Consider the following 19,212-nt stretch of genomic DNA (forward strand, 5'->3'; position numbering starts at 1 on the left):
ACCCAACTGCGCGTCAGACGCGCCGTCAGCCACCGCCAACTCTACATCCTGGGCCCGATTTGCCAGCGGCCGCAGACCTCACAGCATCGCGACCCGCGCAGCCGCCGCTCCAGCCAACGGCTGCCCTCCGCGCACGCGCCCCTGCGCCCGCGCCGCCCCGGGGCACGCCGGGATTGGTAGTTCCCGGGCGCTTGAGGCGCCGCGGTGTGGGGGAGGGGTGGCGGCCTCTTCCCACCCCCTACCCCAGGACCGCCTGGGGTTTTTAAAGCCGGGATTTGATTTTGCTTGTTTGTTGGAGCGAGGGCAAGGGAAGGCAGTGCCTCACTTTAAGAATGGGAGGGGCCCAGTTGCGGAGGCCCACGGGCAGTACAGGGCCACAATGATGTGGGCTTTGAAATGGCCTGAGAGAAAAGGCTGCTTCCTGAAGCCTACTTTCAGTAGCATCTCGAGTAGTTTCCGCCTAGAAAAGTTTCACGGCCAGCAATCTGGCCAGAAGGGGGGTAGGCAGTGGAGTCCGCGTCTAGAAGTTTCGTTGTTTAGCAAGCTCACTGACAGTTTATTTGGTGGGACTGACGGCCATCTGTCGGGTCCTGCACCTCCCCTTCTCCAGCCTGGGTCCTGCGGAAATGAGGACGGAGAGGGAGACACTAGGCAGGCTGTGGGGGCGAGCTCTGGCTTTTTGGGGTGATGTACTTATGCCCGCCGCCCAAAGGGGCTACCGTGAATAATACCAAGTAATACCCACGCTGGGGTTCTGCACCTGTCCTGTGTGTGCACTTTTTGGTCACCTGATGTCTTTGAACTGTTACTGAGTGCACACACGGTTTAAACGAATTTCCTCGTGTCGTTCCCCTGTTCAAAAAGTCTGTAGTCTGCTCACCTGCAAAATGGGGAGAATAAGACCACCTTTCCATCGGTGTACTGTGAGACTTGCAGGGAAAGGCTCAGTGCAGCGCTGAACAGTGAATCGACGCTCAGCAAACGTTAAGGATGATCAATCCCAAGGTCCTTAGCTTGGCATTTGAAGTCCTTCCACAAACAGTCCCCCACCGTCCTCCAGGCTTTGTGCTTGTCTCCATGCCTTTTCTAAACCCTCCCCTAAGCATGCTATGCACCCCATGAATTCCAGACCCTTCTCCATTTATCTGACTCCAGTTTCTCCTTCAGTCTTGCCTGAACACAAGCCCTTCTTTGACCACAGAAACCCACAAAGAACCCTCACTCCATTTGTCTGCACAGCATCTGGTCTGTTCCACTCCTTAGAATATCAAAGAAAGGGGCAAGGGCCTCTTTGTGACCCCATCACCACACCAAAACTCTGAAGTATACTTCTTTTAACGTTTCGAATACAGAATATTTTAAAATAATTCAAAATTCAATAATTCAAAATAATTTTAATATAAAACTGAAGATAGTGAGACTTCTCTGGCTGTCCAGTGGTTAAGACTCCAGTTGGATCTGTGGTCGGGGGAACTGAGATCCTGCATGCTGTGCAGTGCAGAAAAAAAAAAAAAAAGAAAACAAAAACAAACAAAAGAAATTGGACTGCTTGGCTAATCTCTCTATGCTCTTTCCTTATCTGCAAAATGTACCTGATTGGCTTATTCTGAGGATAAGAATCAGATAGTGTGCATGAAGCTTTAACAACAACAACAAAAAAAAGTGAAGATAGTGAGAAGTCCCTTTCCCACTTCAGTCCCTCATCTGCTCCTTCCCCCACAAAGGTACTACTATTGTAAGTTGTTTGAGTATCCTTGCAGTTTCTTTATCCTAGCACCCTCATTGTGTTCTTTCTCCATTTATATTAAAGTTAATTTTTTTGCCTTTATGTTTTAATTATGCAAGTAATATCTGAATATTTGAGTTGTACATGATGCAACAATTCAGAGGTATAAAATACAGGGCAAAACTTGAGGAATCCTTCTGTTTTCCCTCATTTACTTCCCCATCATTTTGCATGGACATTTTTGTATGCTCCCTAATTGTTTTTCCTTTTACCATAAATGGACTGTATATATTGTTCTGTGTCCTCTTTTTTTACTTCATAATATGGCTTAGAGGTCACTCCAATTACTTATGTGTCTATCTCACATTTTTTTTTTTTCTGTTTTTGTTTTTGTTTTTTGCGGTACACGGGCCTCTCACTGTTGTGGCCTCTCCCGTTGCCGAGCACAGGCTCCGGACGCGCAGGCTCAGCGGCCATGGCTCACGGGCCCAGCCGCTCGGCGGCATGTGGGATCTTCCCGGACCGGGGCACAAACCCATGTCCCCCGCATCGGCAGGCGGACTCCCAACCACTGCGCCACCAGGGAAGCCCTCACATTTTTAATTGTTCGTGACATACTTCAGTATAAATAAACCACATTTACCTAACCTTGATTCTTGCTGGACGTTTAGGTTGCTTTCAGTTTTTCACACTGTTAGAAACGTATGTCTTTCAAACTAAACCTTTGTGCCCATTGTTTTTATTTTTTTAGGCCCCTAGATGTAGGATTACTGAGTCAAAGACTGTGGGCATTTTAAACTTATTAAAGGCTTCATCAACTTAGATTTCAACCAACAATTAAAGAGAGGGCCTGTTTTCCCGTATCCACGACAAACATGGTATTATCAGTCTCTAAAAACTTGTTTTAATATAAGAGGAAGTCATGTTGTGCAAAGGAAGCCAGACACCAAAGACAAAACACTTTAACGATGGTGTCAGAAGTCAAGATAGTGGTTTGCTGGGGTAGAAGGGGGAATTGGCTGGAAAGGGGCATTAGGGAACTTCAGGGTGCTGGAAATGTTCTATAACCTTAATCTGGTGTGGTTACATGGGTGCTTACAAATGTAAAAATTCATCAAGTTGTATACTTATGAGTAATACACTTCACCATACCTATATTGTACCATAAAAAAATCTTTAAAAATCACCTTATTTTACATTTTATGAAAACTTCAAACATAGAAAAATAGAAAGAATATATTACATATCATCTCGATTCAACAATTGTAAATATTTTCCCATATTTGCCTTATAATACATATATATGTGTGTGTATTGTGTGTGTGTGTATGTGAAGACATCAGGACCTATTATGCCTGATTTCTTCTGTATGTACTTCCGAAATAGAAAGTCATTCTCCTACATACCACGATACCATTATCACACCCAACACAATTAACAATAATTCCCTAAAATCATATAATTCCCATTTCACATTTCCTCACTTGTTCCTAAAATATTTTTATGTTTGTTTGCTTGTTGATTGTTTTTTCAAAATAGGATCCATTAAATGACAATGTATTGCATTTGGTTGTTAAATTTCTTTAGTCTTTTAAAATCTAGACAGGCAGTTCTTGAGGTAGGAGTCCATGGATACAATCAAAGGGTCCATGAACTTGGATGGGAAAAAAAATTACATCTTTAGTTTCATCAAATTCAAAGTGAAATTTAGCATTTCCTTTCATTATAAATGAAGGTAGCAAACCTTGAAAATATCAGCAGCACCTGTGGTTTTGTCACAATAAAAATAAGATGTTTTCATATCACTTTAGTTCTTGCATATATCTTAGAGATATTATTTACAGTCATTACTTTGAAATTACTGTAGTTATTAGACCTGTTGCTAGATCTTATTTAATGTATTAAAAATGAAGCATGGGGACTTCCCTGGTGGCACAGTGGTTAAGAATCTGCCTGCCAATGCAGGGGACACACATTCGGGCCCTGGTCCAGGAAGATCCCACATGCCGCGGAGCACCTAAGCCTGTGCGCCACAACTACTGAGCCTGCGCTCTAGAGCCTGCGAGCCACAACTACTGAACCCACGTGCCACAACTACTGAAGGCTGCATGCCTAGAGCCTGTGCGCCACAATAAGAGAAGCGACCGCAATGAGAAGCCCGCGCACTGCAACGAAGAGTAGCCCCCACTCGCCACAACTAGAGAAAGCCTGCGCACAGCAATGAAGACCCAATGCAGCCATAAATAAATAAATAAATTTATTTTTTAAAAAATGAAGCATGTACATGACCATAGTATATCTGAAAGTGTTTTGGTTTTGTTTTTGTTTTTTGCAGTACACGGGCCTCTCACTGTTGTGGCCTCTCCCGTTGCGGAGCACAGGCTCCAGACGCGCAGGCTCAGCAGCCATGGCTCACGGGCCCAGCCGCTCCGAGGCACGTGGGATCTTCCCGGACCGGGGCACGAACCCTTGTCCCCTGCATCAGCAGGCGGACTCTCAACCACTGCGCCACCAGGGAAGCCCTATTTTAAGGTATTTTGATAACTGTATTTCAATATAATTGTTTTCCTTTATAATCCTATATTGTTGTTTTTTATTTTATACACTTAAAAACATTCTGGAAAAACAGTTCATTGGCTTCACTGGACTGCCACAGGAGTGGGAGGGGAGCCCTTGGCACAGAACAGGCCACCCACACACATACCCTTTATTGTTAGTGGTGTTAGTATTCGTTGGCTACATTTGCTTTTTGAAAACCCTGATTCTTTTGAATCTTTGACGTTCTGCATTTGTCTGATTGTTTACTTGTGGTATTACTTAACTCATTTCTCTTTCCCTATATTTCCTATAAACTTAAGTTACATCTAAAGACTTGGTTAGATCTAAGTTGAATGTTTTTGACAAGAATATTTTATAGGTGATGCTCTGCACTTCTCACTGCATCACATCAGGAGGCACATGATGTCTGGTTGTCTCATTAGTGATGCTAAATTTGATCACTGGGCTAAGGAGGTTAAGATACTTTGGGATTTTGCATAATCAAACAGTATTTAAATTTATGGAAACTTAAAACTATATACAAAAGCAAAGTGAATTGTACAGTGAATCATGGTGTGTACTCAACACTCAGCCTCCATAGTTACTAACATATGGCCAGTCTTGTGTCTTTGGTACCCAATTATTCCTCCCCCACCAAAATACATACACACAAATTCCAAATATCATGTCTATTTCATTTCTAAACAAGTGAGTACATATCTCTGAAAGATAAGGGCATTTTAAAAACACTGTACCATTATTACATTTAAAAATAAATAATTCCGTAGTATCTTCAAGTATTGAGTCAGTGTTCAGATTCCCTGAGTTGTCTCATATAATCTCATGATTGTATTGTGTTATGTCACAGTGTAATCTTATGATTGGTTGATTCTAATCAGGATCCAAACACGGTCCATGCATTTCATTTGATTGAGTTCACTCTGTCTCTCTCTTTTTTGCCATTGTTGAAGAAACTGGACCACTGAGAATTAGCACACTTTCTTAAAATGATTTATTAATAGAATAGTTGAATATAAAGTCTCCAAATATGAGTTCCATGGGAGAATAAAATGTGTTTAACTTAGTATATCTTTGAATATATTCTTTTAGTACAAATAGTAATAAGTCAGTAGCCAACATAATAAGTCACCAGCCAACAATAAGAAGAAAATATAGTTCGAGATTGCGCTAATTTCTAAATGTTACGTCTGAAGGAGCTGTAATCATAATGTCCTCACTTGAGCTGAATTTACAGCCACATGTAAACAAACCATTGCTTTTCCTACGGCTTCAGAAATGAAAGGAAAGGAAATGAAAATGATGACAACACTTAACATAAGTAGGAAAGGAAAGGAAGATGATGACAACACTTAATATAGGTATACTAAAATAAATTTAAAATCAAAATCACCTCCAATAGAACACTGATTGCATTAGTTTCCTGGGGCTACCATAAGAAAATACCACAAAATGGGTGGCTTAAACAACAAATGTAGAAGTCCAAGATCAAGCTTTTTGTAGGGTTGGTTCTTTCTGAGGGCCCTAAGGGAGAATCTGTTCTAGGATTTTCCCCTGGCTTTTGGTTGTTTGCTGGCAATCTTTAGCATTCCTTGGCTTATAAACTCATCAGCCCAATGTCTGCCTTCGTTTCACATGGCATTCTCCCATGTGTCTAAATGTACATTTCTGGGTGCATGCCTATGTCCATAGTTCCCTCTTTTATAAAGACACCAGTCATGTTGGATTAAGCGTGCATTCTACTCTGATATGACCTCATCTTAATTAATTACATCTGCAACAACACTACTTCCAAATAAGGTCACATTCTGAATTACTAGGGGTTAAGACTTCAACATATGAGTATCAGGGAGTCGTAAATTCAACCCATAACACTGATCTTCAACTTAAAATGGATGTATATTTAAAAGTAAATGTATCTTCATTGACTTCTCATCAATTTACCAGTTTGCTTTTTCTCTGACAGAGTTTGCCTTTTGAAAAATTCTACTTTGCCTCCCATCACCTAGAGATTAGGTATTCCTTTGTAATAACAGCAGTATTTAGAGAATCTTCATTTTCGATTGCGAAAGTTTCCATGTATTTCTTCCAAAGTCTGAAATTGTATCTTGAACTGATGGTAATAACATACAGTAATTTGGAGAATGTTTGAGAATTGCTGGGAATGACGGAAAATATTTAAGACAAGGAAAGAATTTGCAGCTGTGAACATAAAAGCAAAGTTTTGCCCTAAGAAATTGAGTTTATTTAGGAAAACATATGAAGGAAAAGATAATCCCTTGCTTTGAGATATGGGTCTAGAAACAGAAGTTGCCTAATGTCACTGAAATAATGGTGACCAAGTCTTTCCTGTTTATGTTCTGTAGGAAGTACATAAAACATACGGTATTTTCCAATGTACTTTTTCAGCAGGAAAGAGCAGGAGGTGAGGTAGGATTCCTGTGGGCTGGTGTGAGCTCACTGGAGCCTTGGCTGACGGAGTGTTCAGGCTGCTGTTTGTAATACCCAAAGACAGAGCTGCAAAGATCAGACAAGTAGTATCTTTAGGCTGTTAACCTGATGTGCCACATTCAGATTTATGCTGCTTTCCAAGACACGAGTCCTGGCTTAGGGACTTGAATATATCAGAGCTTTGAACTGCATTCACAGTTTGTGGAGTAACAGTAATTTTACATGCTTAGTTTTAACCAGTATTTCTCTTTCTTCATCTGTGTGTAGGAGGCAGATGTGGTCTAGTAAAACATGGTGCTTTCAAAGGACAAAACTTGAAAGACGTTTGAGTTATTGAGAAAGGTTTTGGTTAAATTCTTTGACCAGCAACTATCATAGTTATGATAGCTACTATAAAAAAAAGGATAATCTGGCCTTTGTGAGCAGATGTTGACTTGAAATTCAGGGCACACTGTTGTTGCAGATCAATAGTGCCTAATTTCAAGGCATTGTGACATTTTTTGGAAACAAGTTCAGTGAGAGAGAGTTCATTCACTGTTTATGTAGTCTTTTTGTCACTCACTGTACCAGCATGAGATAAATCAGAACAAGGTCATTTTTTCCCCTTAGTTACTGACTAGCTGACTTCTTTTTAAAACCTGTCATTCATATTCATGAAATATTTGTATTTTTGTAGTTAATTTAAGTTACGTTGGTAATTTGTTACATTAAAAGTAACTTTTTGAGGTTTTCAGCTCCCATTTTTAAAAATATGTATATCCCATATAGCACATTTTTCAAACTGTTAACTCAGAGAAGACCTCATTCACCATTCTGTCTTTTATTACATGTTTCTGACCTGATTTGAATTACCTGTTCAAAACAATGAATGAATGAGTGAATGAAATATATGAATATCTATTCAAAAAAAAAATTACCAACTAGCTTAGAGGATTGTTTATTTCGATTAGTTCTTTCTATTTCTGTCCGCATGTAATAGCCAGCAAATTCGACATTGTTGCTTTTGCAAATGTAAATGAGATCTTCCACTTATGGCAATATGGCGGATGAAACATTATGGAAAAGTTCTCCCTCTAAAACACTTAAAATACTGGGTGATTTACTTTAAATCCTCTTTAAATTTTATTTATTGTTTGTTTTAGATAACTAATGTGTTCAAACAATTCAAAACTTAAAAGAGGAAGACACTGAAAACATTGCACCCCCTTCTGTGCCCTCTACCTGACTCCTCCCTGACCCCTCACCACTTGTGTTAGTTTCTTATTTACCTTTCCAGCTTTTGTGTAAGCAGATGCAAGCAAACATTCATATATGTATTTTTCTGTCCTTACTCAAAATGTGGCGTTATGAATATTTCACACCTTGCTTATTTCACTCCTAGTGTATGCTGGAGACCCTCCTGTGGCACCTCCATCATTCCTTCATATGACAGCAGAACATTATGTTAGGGGAGTGAACTGTAGATTACTTATTCTTCTACAGATGGACACTTAGCTTGTTTCCATTAATTTGCTGTTATAAACAATGCTGCAATGACCATATTGTACATACCTCATATTTATGTGTATAGGTATTTCTATAGAATAAATTCCCAGAAGTGGGATGGCTGAGTCATAGGATAAGGGCTTGTAATTTTGGTGAATCCTGGGAAAATGCCTTGCTTGGGGGTTATATCATTCCATACTTCCACCAGCCAGCAGCTGAATAAGGCTGTTTACCCACTAACTAGATAACCGGGTTGTTGCCAACTTTTGCATTTTGCCCCTCTGATATGTGTGAAATGGCTTCTCAGATTTTTTTCTAGTATATTTGTAAATTGCATTTCTTTTGTGAATAAAATCAAGCCTCTTTTCATTTGTTTCATGGACATTTGTAATTCTTTTTTTTGTGAACTATCTATTCATGTCCTTTGCCACATGCACTACACAGGAGAAAACAGAGGGTGTCGTATCTGCTCTGGGTGCCGAGATGGGGAGCCTCGGCTGCTGGTGGCTCACAGCTGAGGCCTCTGCAGGCATCACCCCAGCCGGAGAATATCACCTCACCCAAAACTCTCCCCCTCCTGGGGGCGCCCCTGTCCCGTGCCTTCTTATATCTGAGTACAACAGCCCGGCCCCTCACCACAGTGTGAACACCTCCGAAGGGCCACGCCCACTGCCATACCACCTGCCAGTTCAGCCGAGGCCCTGTTGCACCTTCATGGTGGGTCAGCTGCTGCTCCCGCCCAGTCCTGCTGCCTCGCCACCACCCCCAGCACGCCCCTTCCTCAGATTTTCTCCGGAACAGACCTGGCTCAGAGATGACGCCGTGTACGTGATAAGAGTTGCAAACATTTTCCTAGATTGACATTTTGTATTTAAAGCTCTCCAGGACTTTAAATCTAAATTTAAATTAAGTCTCTCCAGGACTTCCCCTTACGTTCCATGGTTTTCTCTAATTGTTCATGTACTGATTATTGGGACTTCCCTGGTGGTCCAGTGGTTAAGAATCCATGCTTCCATTGCAGGGGGCACGGGTTCGATCCCTGGTCAGGGAACTAAGATGCCACATGCAGCACAGTGAGAGAAGAAAAGAAAGAAAGAGAGAGAGAGAGAGAAAGAAAGGAAGGAAGAAGGGAAGGAAGAAAGAAAGAATCAAAAGCTTTAGGACTGGTAGTCCTAGAACCTACATTAAAAAAAAAAAAAATCCCTACATGTACCAATTATTGAGGCAGTGGAGTAGGTTTGGTTCCCGCAAGTGCCCCTCCCTGCTCACTGGTTATTCGTGCTTAGTTTTCCAAATGAACATTAATCTTGCCTGATTCCAAGAAGGAAAAGACAAGTGCTTCTATTTCTTATGAGATCATATTAAATTTACAAATTAGCATAGGAAGAAATCATGATATTGAGTCTTTCAAACTAAGAACATAGCGTGTGCAGTTCTACTTTTGTGCTTTTCAGGGATATTATAATTTTTCCACATATGTGTTTTACATATCTCTTTTAAGTTTATTTCTCGGTATTTTTTCTTTTAGTTGCCCTTTTAAATGGAATATTCTCTTCCATTATGTCTTTTAACTTATTTTTGTTTACACATGAAGGCTGTTTTTCCTATATGTCAATTTTGCATCCTTTGTATTTATGCAGTTCATAGACTGTGTCCAGCTCTCTGCCTCCCCCTGGTGGGTATATGGGTGCATTGCCCGTCCTGGCCCTTGCAGTTGGATGGGCCCTTTGACGAGTTCCAGCCACAGGGCTGTGAACACAAATGAGGTGTCACTTCTGAGCCAGACTGTTTGATCCTTAGTGGGAGATGCTCCAGGGCTTTCTGTGCCTCTGCTGCATTGATGGGCAGTTTTAGGAGCAGCTGCTCTGTCAGCCTGAATCCTGAAGTGAGAAGGTGTGACATGAGCTCGCTGACCTACAGCAGAGTCGTGGGCTGAAACCTTTGCTGTGGTGGCCTCAAGGGTTTGGAGGCTGTTGCCATACATAGCAGGTATTCCTCTGTGAATGTCCATGTCAGTGTGTTTATCTTAGCATCTTGTGGTAATTTCTGCTTTATAAAGTTTCTACTTTTTATTTAATATGCGTATATTCATATTTCTTATGTCTTGTTTTCATATGTGCCTGGCATTTGTTTTAACCGGGTCTGGTAAGACACACACACAGAAATGACTGTCATGAAGCAAGAAAGTTTTACCGCCAGTTCCCTAGAGGCGGGAGGCATGGCACACAGGGCCACCCAGAGAAGCACCTTCTGGCCGGAAGGCAGAGGGAGTGAGAGGGACACAAGGGGCATAGGGTTTACTGTGGTTTCTGCAAGAAGGAGTGGGCAAGGCAGGGTAGGTGGGTTTAGGGTTGGCTGCTGTGATCATTGCAGCAGGCTCCAGCGTGAAGGGCTGCAGTGAGCTGTCTCTGGCCTTGGGTGATGGGTCCAGAGCATGAGGGCCTGACAGAGGAGGGGGTTGGGGGGGGGGGCTCTGCATTGGCTTGTTTTTCATATGAAAGCCATGCTTGCCATCACTAAGGATGACAGAGTTCTGAGAAGGGCGATCTCTCCCATGTCAGCAAGACCTCAAAAATACAGAAAATAAAAAGGACGATAAATCTACCTCCACTGTGGACTGAACCCTTCGGCATTATCAAATGGCCTCCTCATCTTACGTAATGCCTTTTGCCTTAAATTCTGCTTTGCTCAATATAAGATCATTACCCCTGTATTGCCTTTTGTTGTTGTTGTTGTTATAGTTTTATCTTTGCCTAATAAACCTGATGAACCATGGTTCCTCCCCTTTAGCTGCAACCTTTGTGAATCGCTTTGCTCTAGATATATCTCCCATACATAGCATAAGTTGGTCTTTGCTTTTTGAGGTAATGTGAAAATCCTTTTTTTTTTAAACAGCTGCACTAAACCGGTTTAAATTTATTGCTATGACAGATATGGTTGGTCTTAGTTCTGTCATATTATATTTTCTATTTATATATAAACGTTTAAATGACTTTCACTATATTTTATTAGCTTTCTATTTTTTATTGAAGTATAGTTAACTTACAATATTGTGTTAGTTTCAAGTGTACAGGAAAGTGATTCAGTTATATATATATATTTATATATAAATAGTTATATACATTTATATTATATATAAATACATTATATATTTTTGTCAGATTCTTTTCCATTATACATTATTACAAGATATTGAGTAGACTTCCCTGTGCTATACAGTAGGTCCTTGTTTTTTATCTATTTCATATATAGTAGTGTGTATATGTTAATCTGAAACTACTAATTTATCTCTCCCCCCCACACCTTTCCCCTTTGGTAACTATAAGTTTGTTTTCTGTATCTGTGAGTCTATTTCTGTTGCGTAGATAAGTTCATTTGTGTCATATTTTAGATTCCACATATAAGGGATATCATATTTGTCTTTGTCTGACTTACTTCACTTAGTATAATAATCTGTCTCTAGGTCCATTCATATTGCTGCAAATGGCATTATTTCATTCTTTTCTATGGCTGAGTAGTATTCCATTGTGTATGTATACCACATCTTTATCCATTCATCTGTCAGTGGATAGGTTGCTTCCATGTCTTGGCTATTGTAAATAGTGCTGCTATGAACATTGTTTCCCTTTTCCTCAGAGTTGGTTCCAATGATCTGCCTCAATAAAACTAGTTTATATCTTATTCTTCCTCCCTTTCTCTCTTCTACCATCCAATTTAGTTAGTAGTGTATCACTCATACGTTTTTAGTGTCTTCCTTTGTACTATTATATATGTTCACATATTTATATTTGATCTGCCAACTTCAAATACTATTTTGTACAGCCGAAGCGTCTGTAAGTGTATTCTACTTTCTACGTTCTACCATTTTCATTTATTGCACCATTTTTGTTTTGGCAGAATATTGACATTCTCCTCTGTCACTTGTATCTGTACCTTTGCTTTTGCCTAGCTGTACAGTTAAATACATTTACTGCTGCCTTAATTTCCCTTTGCCAAACCTCCATGCATTCTTGGCCGGCTGGGACTCATCTAGTAGTTTTCTCAAGAAAGATCCATTTGGCTAATATTTCCTGAACTCATATACGTTTAAAGTGGTTTGTCTGTAACCTTATCCATGAAGAAATAGCCTAGATGGGTATAAACATTTCTTAGCTCACACTTCTTTAATTCTTTCAGTATCTTGTAAAGATGGCCCCATTATCTTCAGGCATTGAATTGGGCTGCCAGGAAGTATGTTACTAGCCTGATCGTCTTTCCTTTTTGCTGAAATAGTCAAATAATTCTCTTTATCTTTAAAACATAATAATGTTATAAGGCTATATCGTGGTATTGATTATACTAGGACAGTTTCCTTATATACAATGTGCCCTTTCAATGTGTAGGATCACGTATTGATGTCAGAAGTTCTATTGCTGGTCTTAGATTTCTCTCCTAAAACTGCCATCCCATCTGCTCCTGACTTTCCCTCACTTTTCCCTGATTGGATACCCAAGATCATCTGTGATGGCTATCCATTTTTGTTTCTTCTTTTTTTTTTTTTTTTTGTGGTACGCGGGCCTCACTGTTGTGGCCTCTCCCGTTGCGGAGCACAGGCTCCGGACGCGCAGGCTCAGCGGCCATGGCTCACGGGCCCAGCCGCTCCGCGGCATGTGGGATCTTCCCGGACCGGGGCACGAACCCGTGTCCCCTGCATCGGCAGGCGGACTCCCAACCACTGCGCCACCAGGGAAGCCCTTTGTTTCTTCTTAATTAATGAAAGGATATTGAGGAGATTGTTCATTTTTAATTGTTTTAGTGTTTCCATTTGTGTGCACATATTTTTTTCTGAAATTATGAGATAAAGCAGAATATATGTGCACTGTACTATGTATTTTTTAAATTTCTTCTTTTGAGAATCAGCAGAAGAGGGAATCACAAGCCCCCAAAATGTGAACCACAGTGCCTGTCCAATGTGATGTGATTTCACATGACAAATGCTTTTCCTTGTCTTAAAATTTCATGAAATTTTATTACCAAGGCATTTCGCAAATTTAATTAGCGTATTATTTTGTTGAGCTTGCCTGATTATAAAGAAATAATAAAACACCTCCCTATTTTTTAAAAAAGTTTTCATTGTTAATCATAGTTTTGAATTCTTTTTTCTTTTCCATTATTTTCGATTTCTTATTTGGGGCTCCAGTGATCTGTATGTGGCATTGCTTCACCTATAGGCTCTATCTACCATTTCCCTATAACCCTTCGTTTCTTTATTTCTGTTTCACTTTGCTCACTTTAGTAATTTTCATTTTTATGGTCCTTACTATGCTCTCTGTGCCTGTTTTCTCTCTGCTCCCTTATAACTGAACTTCATCTCTGAAATCATTTTAGCTCTTTTTTTTTTTTCTTTTTTTCCTTGAGTTTAGTCAGCTCCCCTTTCACATCTTCCTGTGGGCTCAAATATCACTGCTTCGTCATTTTCCTTCATGGATGTGACGCTTTAGTGCTAAACTAAAGCACCACATACCCTTTCGAGAGACAAAACAAAATACACTGTTTAACTTGAAATTGAACCCCACTTGATGTTCCTCTTAAGACAATAAAAAATAAAATGAAATTAGAAGTTTAAAGCACAAGCACATCACCAGTAAACAGTGCTAGAGGGTAAAATCTGTACCTGCTGGTACCCCAGTCCCCTGCTGTGTGTGACAGTCACGAACCGAGGCAGTGCCCGGAAGGAAACATTTGTCAGGCAGCCGCCATCTCTCAAGGCTTTGGGTTGAGGTCTTCCGGACAGTCATACTGTCCTACGAGAAATACTATCCTTGGAGAAATACTGCTGGGACATCACTGGAAGCACTCAGGTCGGCTGCAGGAGAAACATGAGTATTTCTAGCTGTGCAAGTTGCTCTTGCAAATCAGTGAGAATTCTGTGCATATAGAATCAGAGGGGAATAGAGATTGGATAGTCAACTATCATCTGTCATCGTTGAACATTTGGCCTTGAAGCTGAGGATACAAACTGTAACTAGATTGATGAGTATTTCCATAGAGATGGACTTAATCTTCAAAAGAGGGTATAAATTAAGAGAAGAAGAGAACAAGAAGCAAAATGGGGGGGAATCCATATGCTTTAAGGGCAGGGAAAGGTGAAGGGGCCAGAAGAGGGGACATGGAGTGTTCAGAGTCATAGGACAAGGGGGCTGTTAAGATGTCACATTGGAGAGAGGCCTTCTGGTGTCCTCTCTGTGGCCTGGTGGCCTGCTGGTGTTTAGGAGATGGCATGGGTGACACCTGAATGAGAATTTCACATAGCACAGGAGAGTCTGTGGGGAAGAGAGTGAGGACCCAGCTGGTGAAAACACTGGCGAGGTGGGGATGGAAGGATCCAGGAAGGAGGGCAGGTCCTGTTATGATGTCATGATGGACGGGCAGGGGAGAGGGAGGTTTCAAGGGTGGTCAGCAGCCAGGAGCTGAAACAAGGTCAGATTCAAGGGAGCTGTGGTCCCAGAAGCTTAGGTTTTGATCAAGACAGACCTGGCTTTGAATCTCAGTTGTGTCACTTACCATCTAGATTTCAACCATAAGTGATAGAAGTTAGGTGTAAGCGAAAACTTATCACGAATGGTCCTAACACTGAGAGCTTTCCGCGTGATAAGAACTTTACAAACGTAGTCTCCTTGCCTCACTTACCCCACCTAAGAACTTTCATTAGGTGGATTTTATTATCCCAATTGCACAGAAACGTATCCCGAGGTTTCGTGTGGTGGCATGTGTATAGTCACTGCCACAGAAGTAGCTGGGAGGTGGGGCCAGGCCCAGAGCCTGAGTCTTGACTGCTGCTGGACCGATCCCCCCATCTAATGAGTGTGCTGGCTTCAGGGCTCACAGCCTGTGGCGCCCCAGTCACCCAGCTGTGAATTCTGTGTGGCCTCCGCCGGTTCCATCACTATGATGCTGTCACCAGGGTGGGCCTCGGTGCCCTTCCACCTCATCTTCCCTCCATGTGACATCTGTGGGTACTCTCAAGACTTACAGTGGAGAAGATGAAAGGGGATCTTGAAATGTACGCTCTCTGAGCACCAAACCCTGCTCCCAGGCCACCAGGGCCCTCCTCCTGCCCCTCTCCTCTAGATTTCCTGTTTTTAGTACAACCTGTACAACCACAAGTGTCAAGCTCATCCCTGGGGCATCCCCCATCCGCACGTCTGTCAGTCACCACGGGCATTCCTGTTTGTCCCGAGCTGCCGTCTTTGGAATTGTGCAGAGCAGGAAGCAGATCTTGAGGGGCTCTGACCCCCTAAATGTCTGATGAGTGTGTCTGTCTTCCACCCGTCTTGCTTTCTTCCCTCTCAGTGGCCTCTTGGACCCTTTCCACGTGCACGGACCCTCGCGTCCTGGATCCTTGAGGAGTTCTTTAAAATCTTGGAAGCGAGCATTTGGGAAGCATTTGGGCCTTGTGGACAGTGCCGCCCCCTCCTCCCCTCCATCTTCGCTCTCACCTGACACTTACTGGATCTCCGTTTGCTAAAAGGTGCAGCCCAGGTTAGAACCAGAATGCTCACCGGTTAGGGATACGAGCAGGTGTGTAGCGAAGTAAGCAGGAGCCCAGGGCAGTGATGGGACAAGACAACAGAGGCCTGAGCAAGTGGGAAAAACCAGCGAGTGAGAGGTCCCTGGGTGGGAGAGTAGAGTTGACCGGCCTTTGCTGATGGCTGGACACGTGATTCCCAGCGTCGCCCTAGCTGATGCTCTAACAGAGGCACGTGGAGGGAACACCCTCTCCCCCCACCCTGGAGCTCTGGTTCACGGAGGCCACGAGTGATCACTGTGGTCCTGACTGCCTGTGATGGGAATGTGGATGGGGGGCTCTGGAAGGGTCTCCTGTAGGGAACGGGCTGGAACAGGAGGACGGGCTCTTTCCCGTAAGTGGGAGAAGCATGGTGGGCTGGCCCCTGGGAGCAGCAGCTGGGGGGCCACAGCTCTGCCAGGACTGGGTCTTGTGTCCACGGGCAGCCCTGCAGGGGAGACGCAGCTCAGTGGAAAGGACCGGATTGGAGGGTTCATATGCAAACCCCATGGTGTAGCAACCCTCTAAGGCTCACTTTCTGTTTGTGAGGCACCAGGACAGTGCCTGTTCCCCGTGGGGCTGGGGGATGATGACACCCCCGGCTCCACCCAGCTGCTCCACGGGGGCTGTTTCCCTTCCCAGCCAGGATCCGTTGTGCTGGTGTCATTGTTAATACGCACTCCCGTATTAACGTGTCTGCATTTCGTGATAGGATCACGGTCCGTGTGCCTCTCTTCCACCTCGGCTCTCCTTGACCTTCCTCCCGGACACGGGCCCCTGCCACCCTCCTGCCACCCAGCCCTCCCTGGGGCCCCTGCCACCCTCGGCCCTGCTTTAGAGCAAGGTGCCCACCCAGGTCATCACCCCGGCTAAGGAATAATGTCCCTAAAGTCAGGGCCTTGTCTTGCCGTTCTTGGACCGTGCCCTGGAACATGGGTGCCCATTTGATAGACACCAGCACTTAGACTTGAAAGTGCGTTTGTGGTCACACAGGCAGTGTATGTACACTGTGATTGTTAGTTGCGTGTAAGAGTGAAAGTGCACACTTGCATTTCTGCTTCAACTGGTTCCCCTAAACTGACTCTGTCATTGCTACCACCCTGCACAACACAACTACTAACAGTAACAGGGCTGCTTTCCACCCACGTCCCCACCTGTCATCACTTACAAAAACACCCCCAGATCCTGCTGGGGTTTTGTAGAATAACCCGGATGGTTTCATTTGTTTGTCTTTCCCACTGAGATGTGCAAAGATGCTTCTATGGTGTCTTTGTTAGCTGACTGTGGAGGAAAAAAATATGATTAAATTGTAAATATCCATGTGATAGAATTTAAACATTCTGGTTGATAGTATCAAGTCTGTTGCAGGAAAAAATAGAAAGACCAGAGGGAGATGCTCAGATATTATTTTAGACATTCGAAGGCTCATTCTATTGTCTATACCACATAATTCAGCGTATCATTAGTGCATATAGTAAATACCTGCAATTCAGAGTTAATAGGGAGAGGGTAAGATTTTATTTGCTCTTTAAAATTAAAGCTAAGCTTTTAATTCTTTGCCTTTAAAAAGCGCATGATGCCTAATGGAATCGGATGCGGTGTGTGCTGCCTCCTTCCTTCCGTTAGAAGTCCACCAAGTCTCAGAGTCAGGGATTAGAGGCCCCACACCGAGTTCCAGCCCCCCATCAGCTCCCCCTCGTGCTGCAAACCCCCAGCACCCATCCCGCTAAGTGCTGCCTGGGGTGGGCACACCTGTCCTGCCTGGGGTCTCACCCAGTCCAGCGCCTGAGTTCTGAGGTCGCCTCCCACCGAGGTTCGCGCACAGCGAGCCCCCCGGAGCCTCTGCCCTCCGCAAGCTAAGCTTCAAGGAAAAGGTGAAATACTGAGCGAAAACCCAGAGAAAACGTGGGAGTTCTTTTCATTCTTTTTTTTACTCTGTGTTTTGCTCCCCTCGGAGAGTAAGCTGTATGACTTGGTTTTCAGAGGCATGGAGGGTTCTGCAGGATGTGCGAATCTAAGGCCAGGGCAGTAGGTATGTCACCTACTTCAGAGGGGACATCAGGTGTGGGTGTGAAATTCTACTCTTAGTACACATCAGGCCATCTTACCCCTCTGAAAAATGAGAACTAAGACAAGGACCCTACTGTACAGCCCAGGGAACTACTGGGCTCAATATCTTGTAATAACCTATAGTGGAAAAGCATCTGAAAAAGAATAGATCTATATATGTGTATGTATAACTGAATCTCTTTGCTGTGCACCTGAAACATTGTAAATCAACTATACTTCAATTTTTTTTTAAAGTTTCTTTTCAGGGTAATGAAAATGTTCTGGGATTGTATAGTGTTGATGGTTGCACGACTCTGTGAATATACTAAAAACCATTGAGTGAAAAACCAAAAAAAAGAGGGAATTCCCTGGTGGTCCAGTGGTTAGGACTTGGCGCTTTCACTGCTGGGGCCTGGGTTCAATCCCTGGTCAGGGAACTAAGATCCTGCAAGTCATGCGGCGTGGCCAAAAAACATAAATAAATAAAAATAATAGAAAAGAACATAAAGAAAAATGAACGAGAACTACTGGTGGGGAGTTCGTGAGTGAACACGTGCTAACAGAGACCCTTCTTTGCGTGATTCTCTCCTAGGATGTGACCGTTATTCATGCATCAGTATTGTAATCTCGTGTCATTTCTCATCTCCAGGCAAAATCTGGGCCCTGATGGTCGTTCTGAATGACCATGGGCAGCTCCGACGGGTATGCACAGCCAGTGTTTCAATCTGGGTAGTTTCTATCGACCTATCTTACTGTTCACAGATTCTTTCCTCAGCTGTGTAAAGTCTGCCGATCAGCCCCTCAAAGTCATTCTTTATCTCGATTATTGTGGGTTTTTTTTTATTTCTAGCATTTAAATTTGACTCTTTCTTATAGATTTTTTTCTCTCTGCAGAAATTAACCATCAAATTCTGCATGGTGTCTACCTTTTCTATTAGAGTCTTCAACTTATTAATCAGTGATTTTAAATCAGGTCTAATAGTTTCAACACCTGTGTCATATCTGCCTCATTCTGTCATTTGTCCCATCTCTTGTCAATGTGCTGGTTTTCTCCTGTCTTTTCTTATGCCAAAAATGTTTTGTTGAGAGCCAGCCATCTTGAGGGCAATAAAGACTAAGGTATATCATTTTGATTCCTTTCCTTTTGCTGCATGGGGTTGGGATCAGTCTCGTCGGGACCTGATGCTATGCTGGTTACCTTCAAAGGCCTCTAGTTATATCTTGTGTTTACAGTAGGGATGGTATTTCTCACCATCTGCTGCACGCTTCGTGCTGCGCCTCACTTCGGCAAGGGTCTCTCTCCGTATTCTTGCCCCCTTTCTAGCATTAGATCGCTATTACTCGTAGCTTGTTAGCCTGGGTGTGGGAGGGGAGCACAGAAGGGCAATGCTTCTACTAT

The sequence above is a fragment of the Leucopleurus acutus genome (assembly GCF_964270905.1).
Source record: "Leucopleurus acutus genome assembly, chromosome: 1".
Classification (NCBI taxonomy): domain Eukaryota; kingdom Metazoa; phylum Chordata; class Mammalia; order Artiodactyla; family Delphinidae; genus Leucopleurus; species Leucopleurus acutus.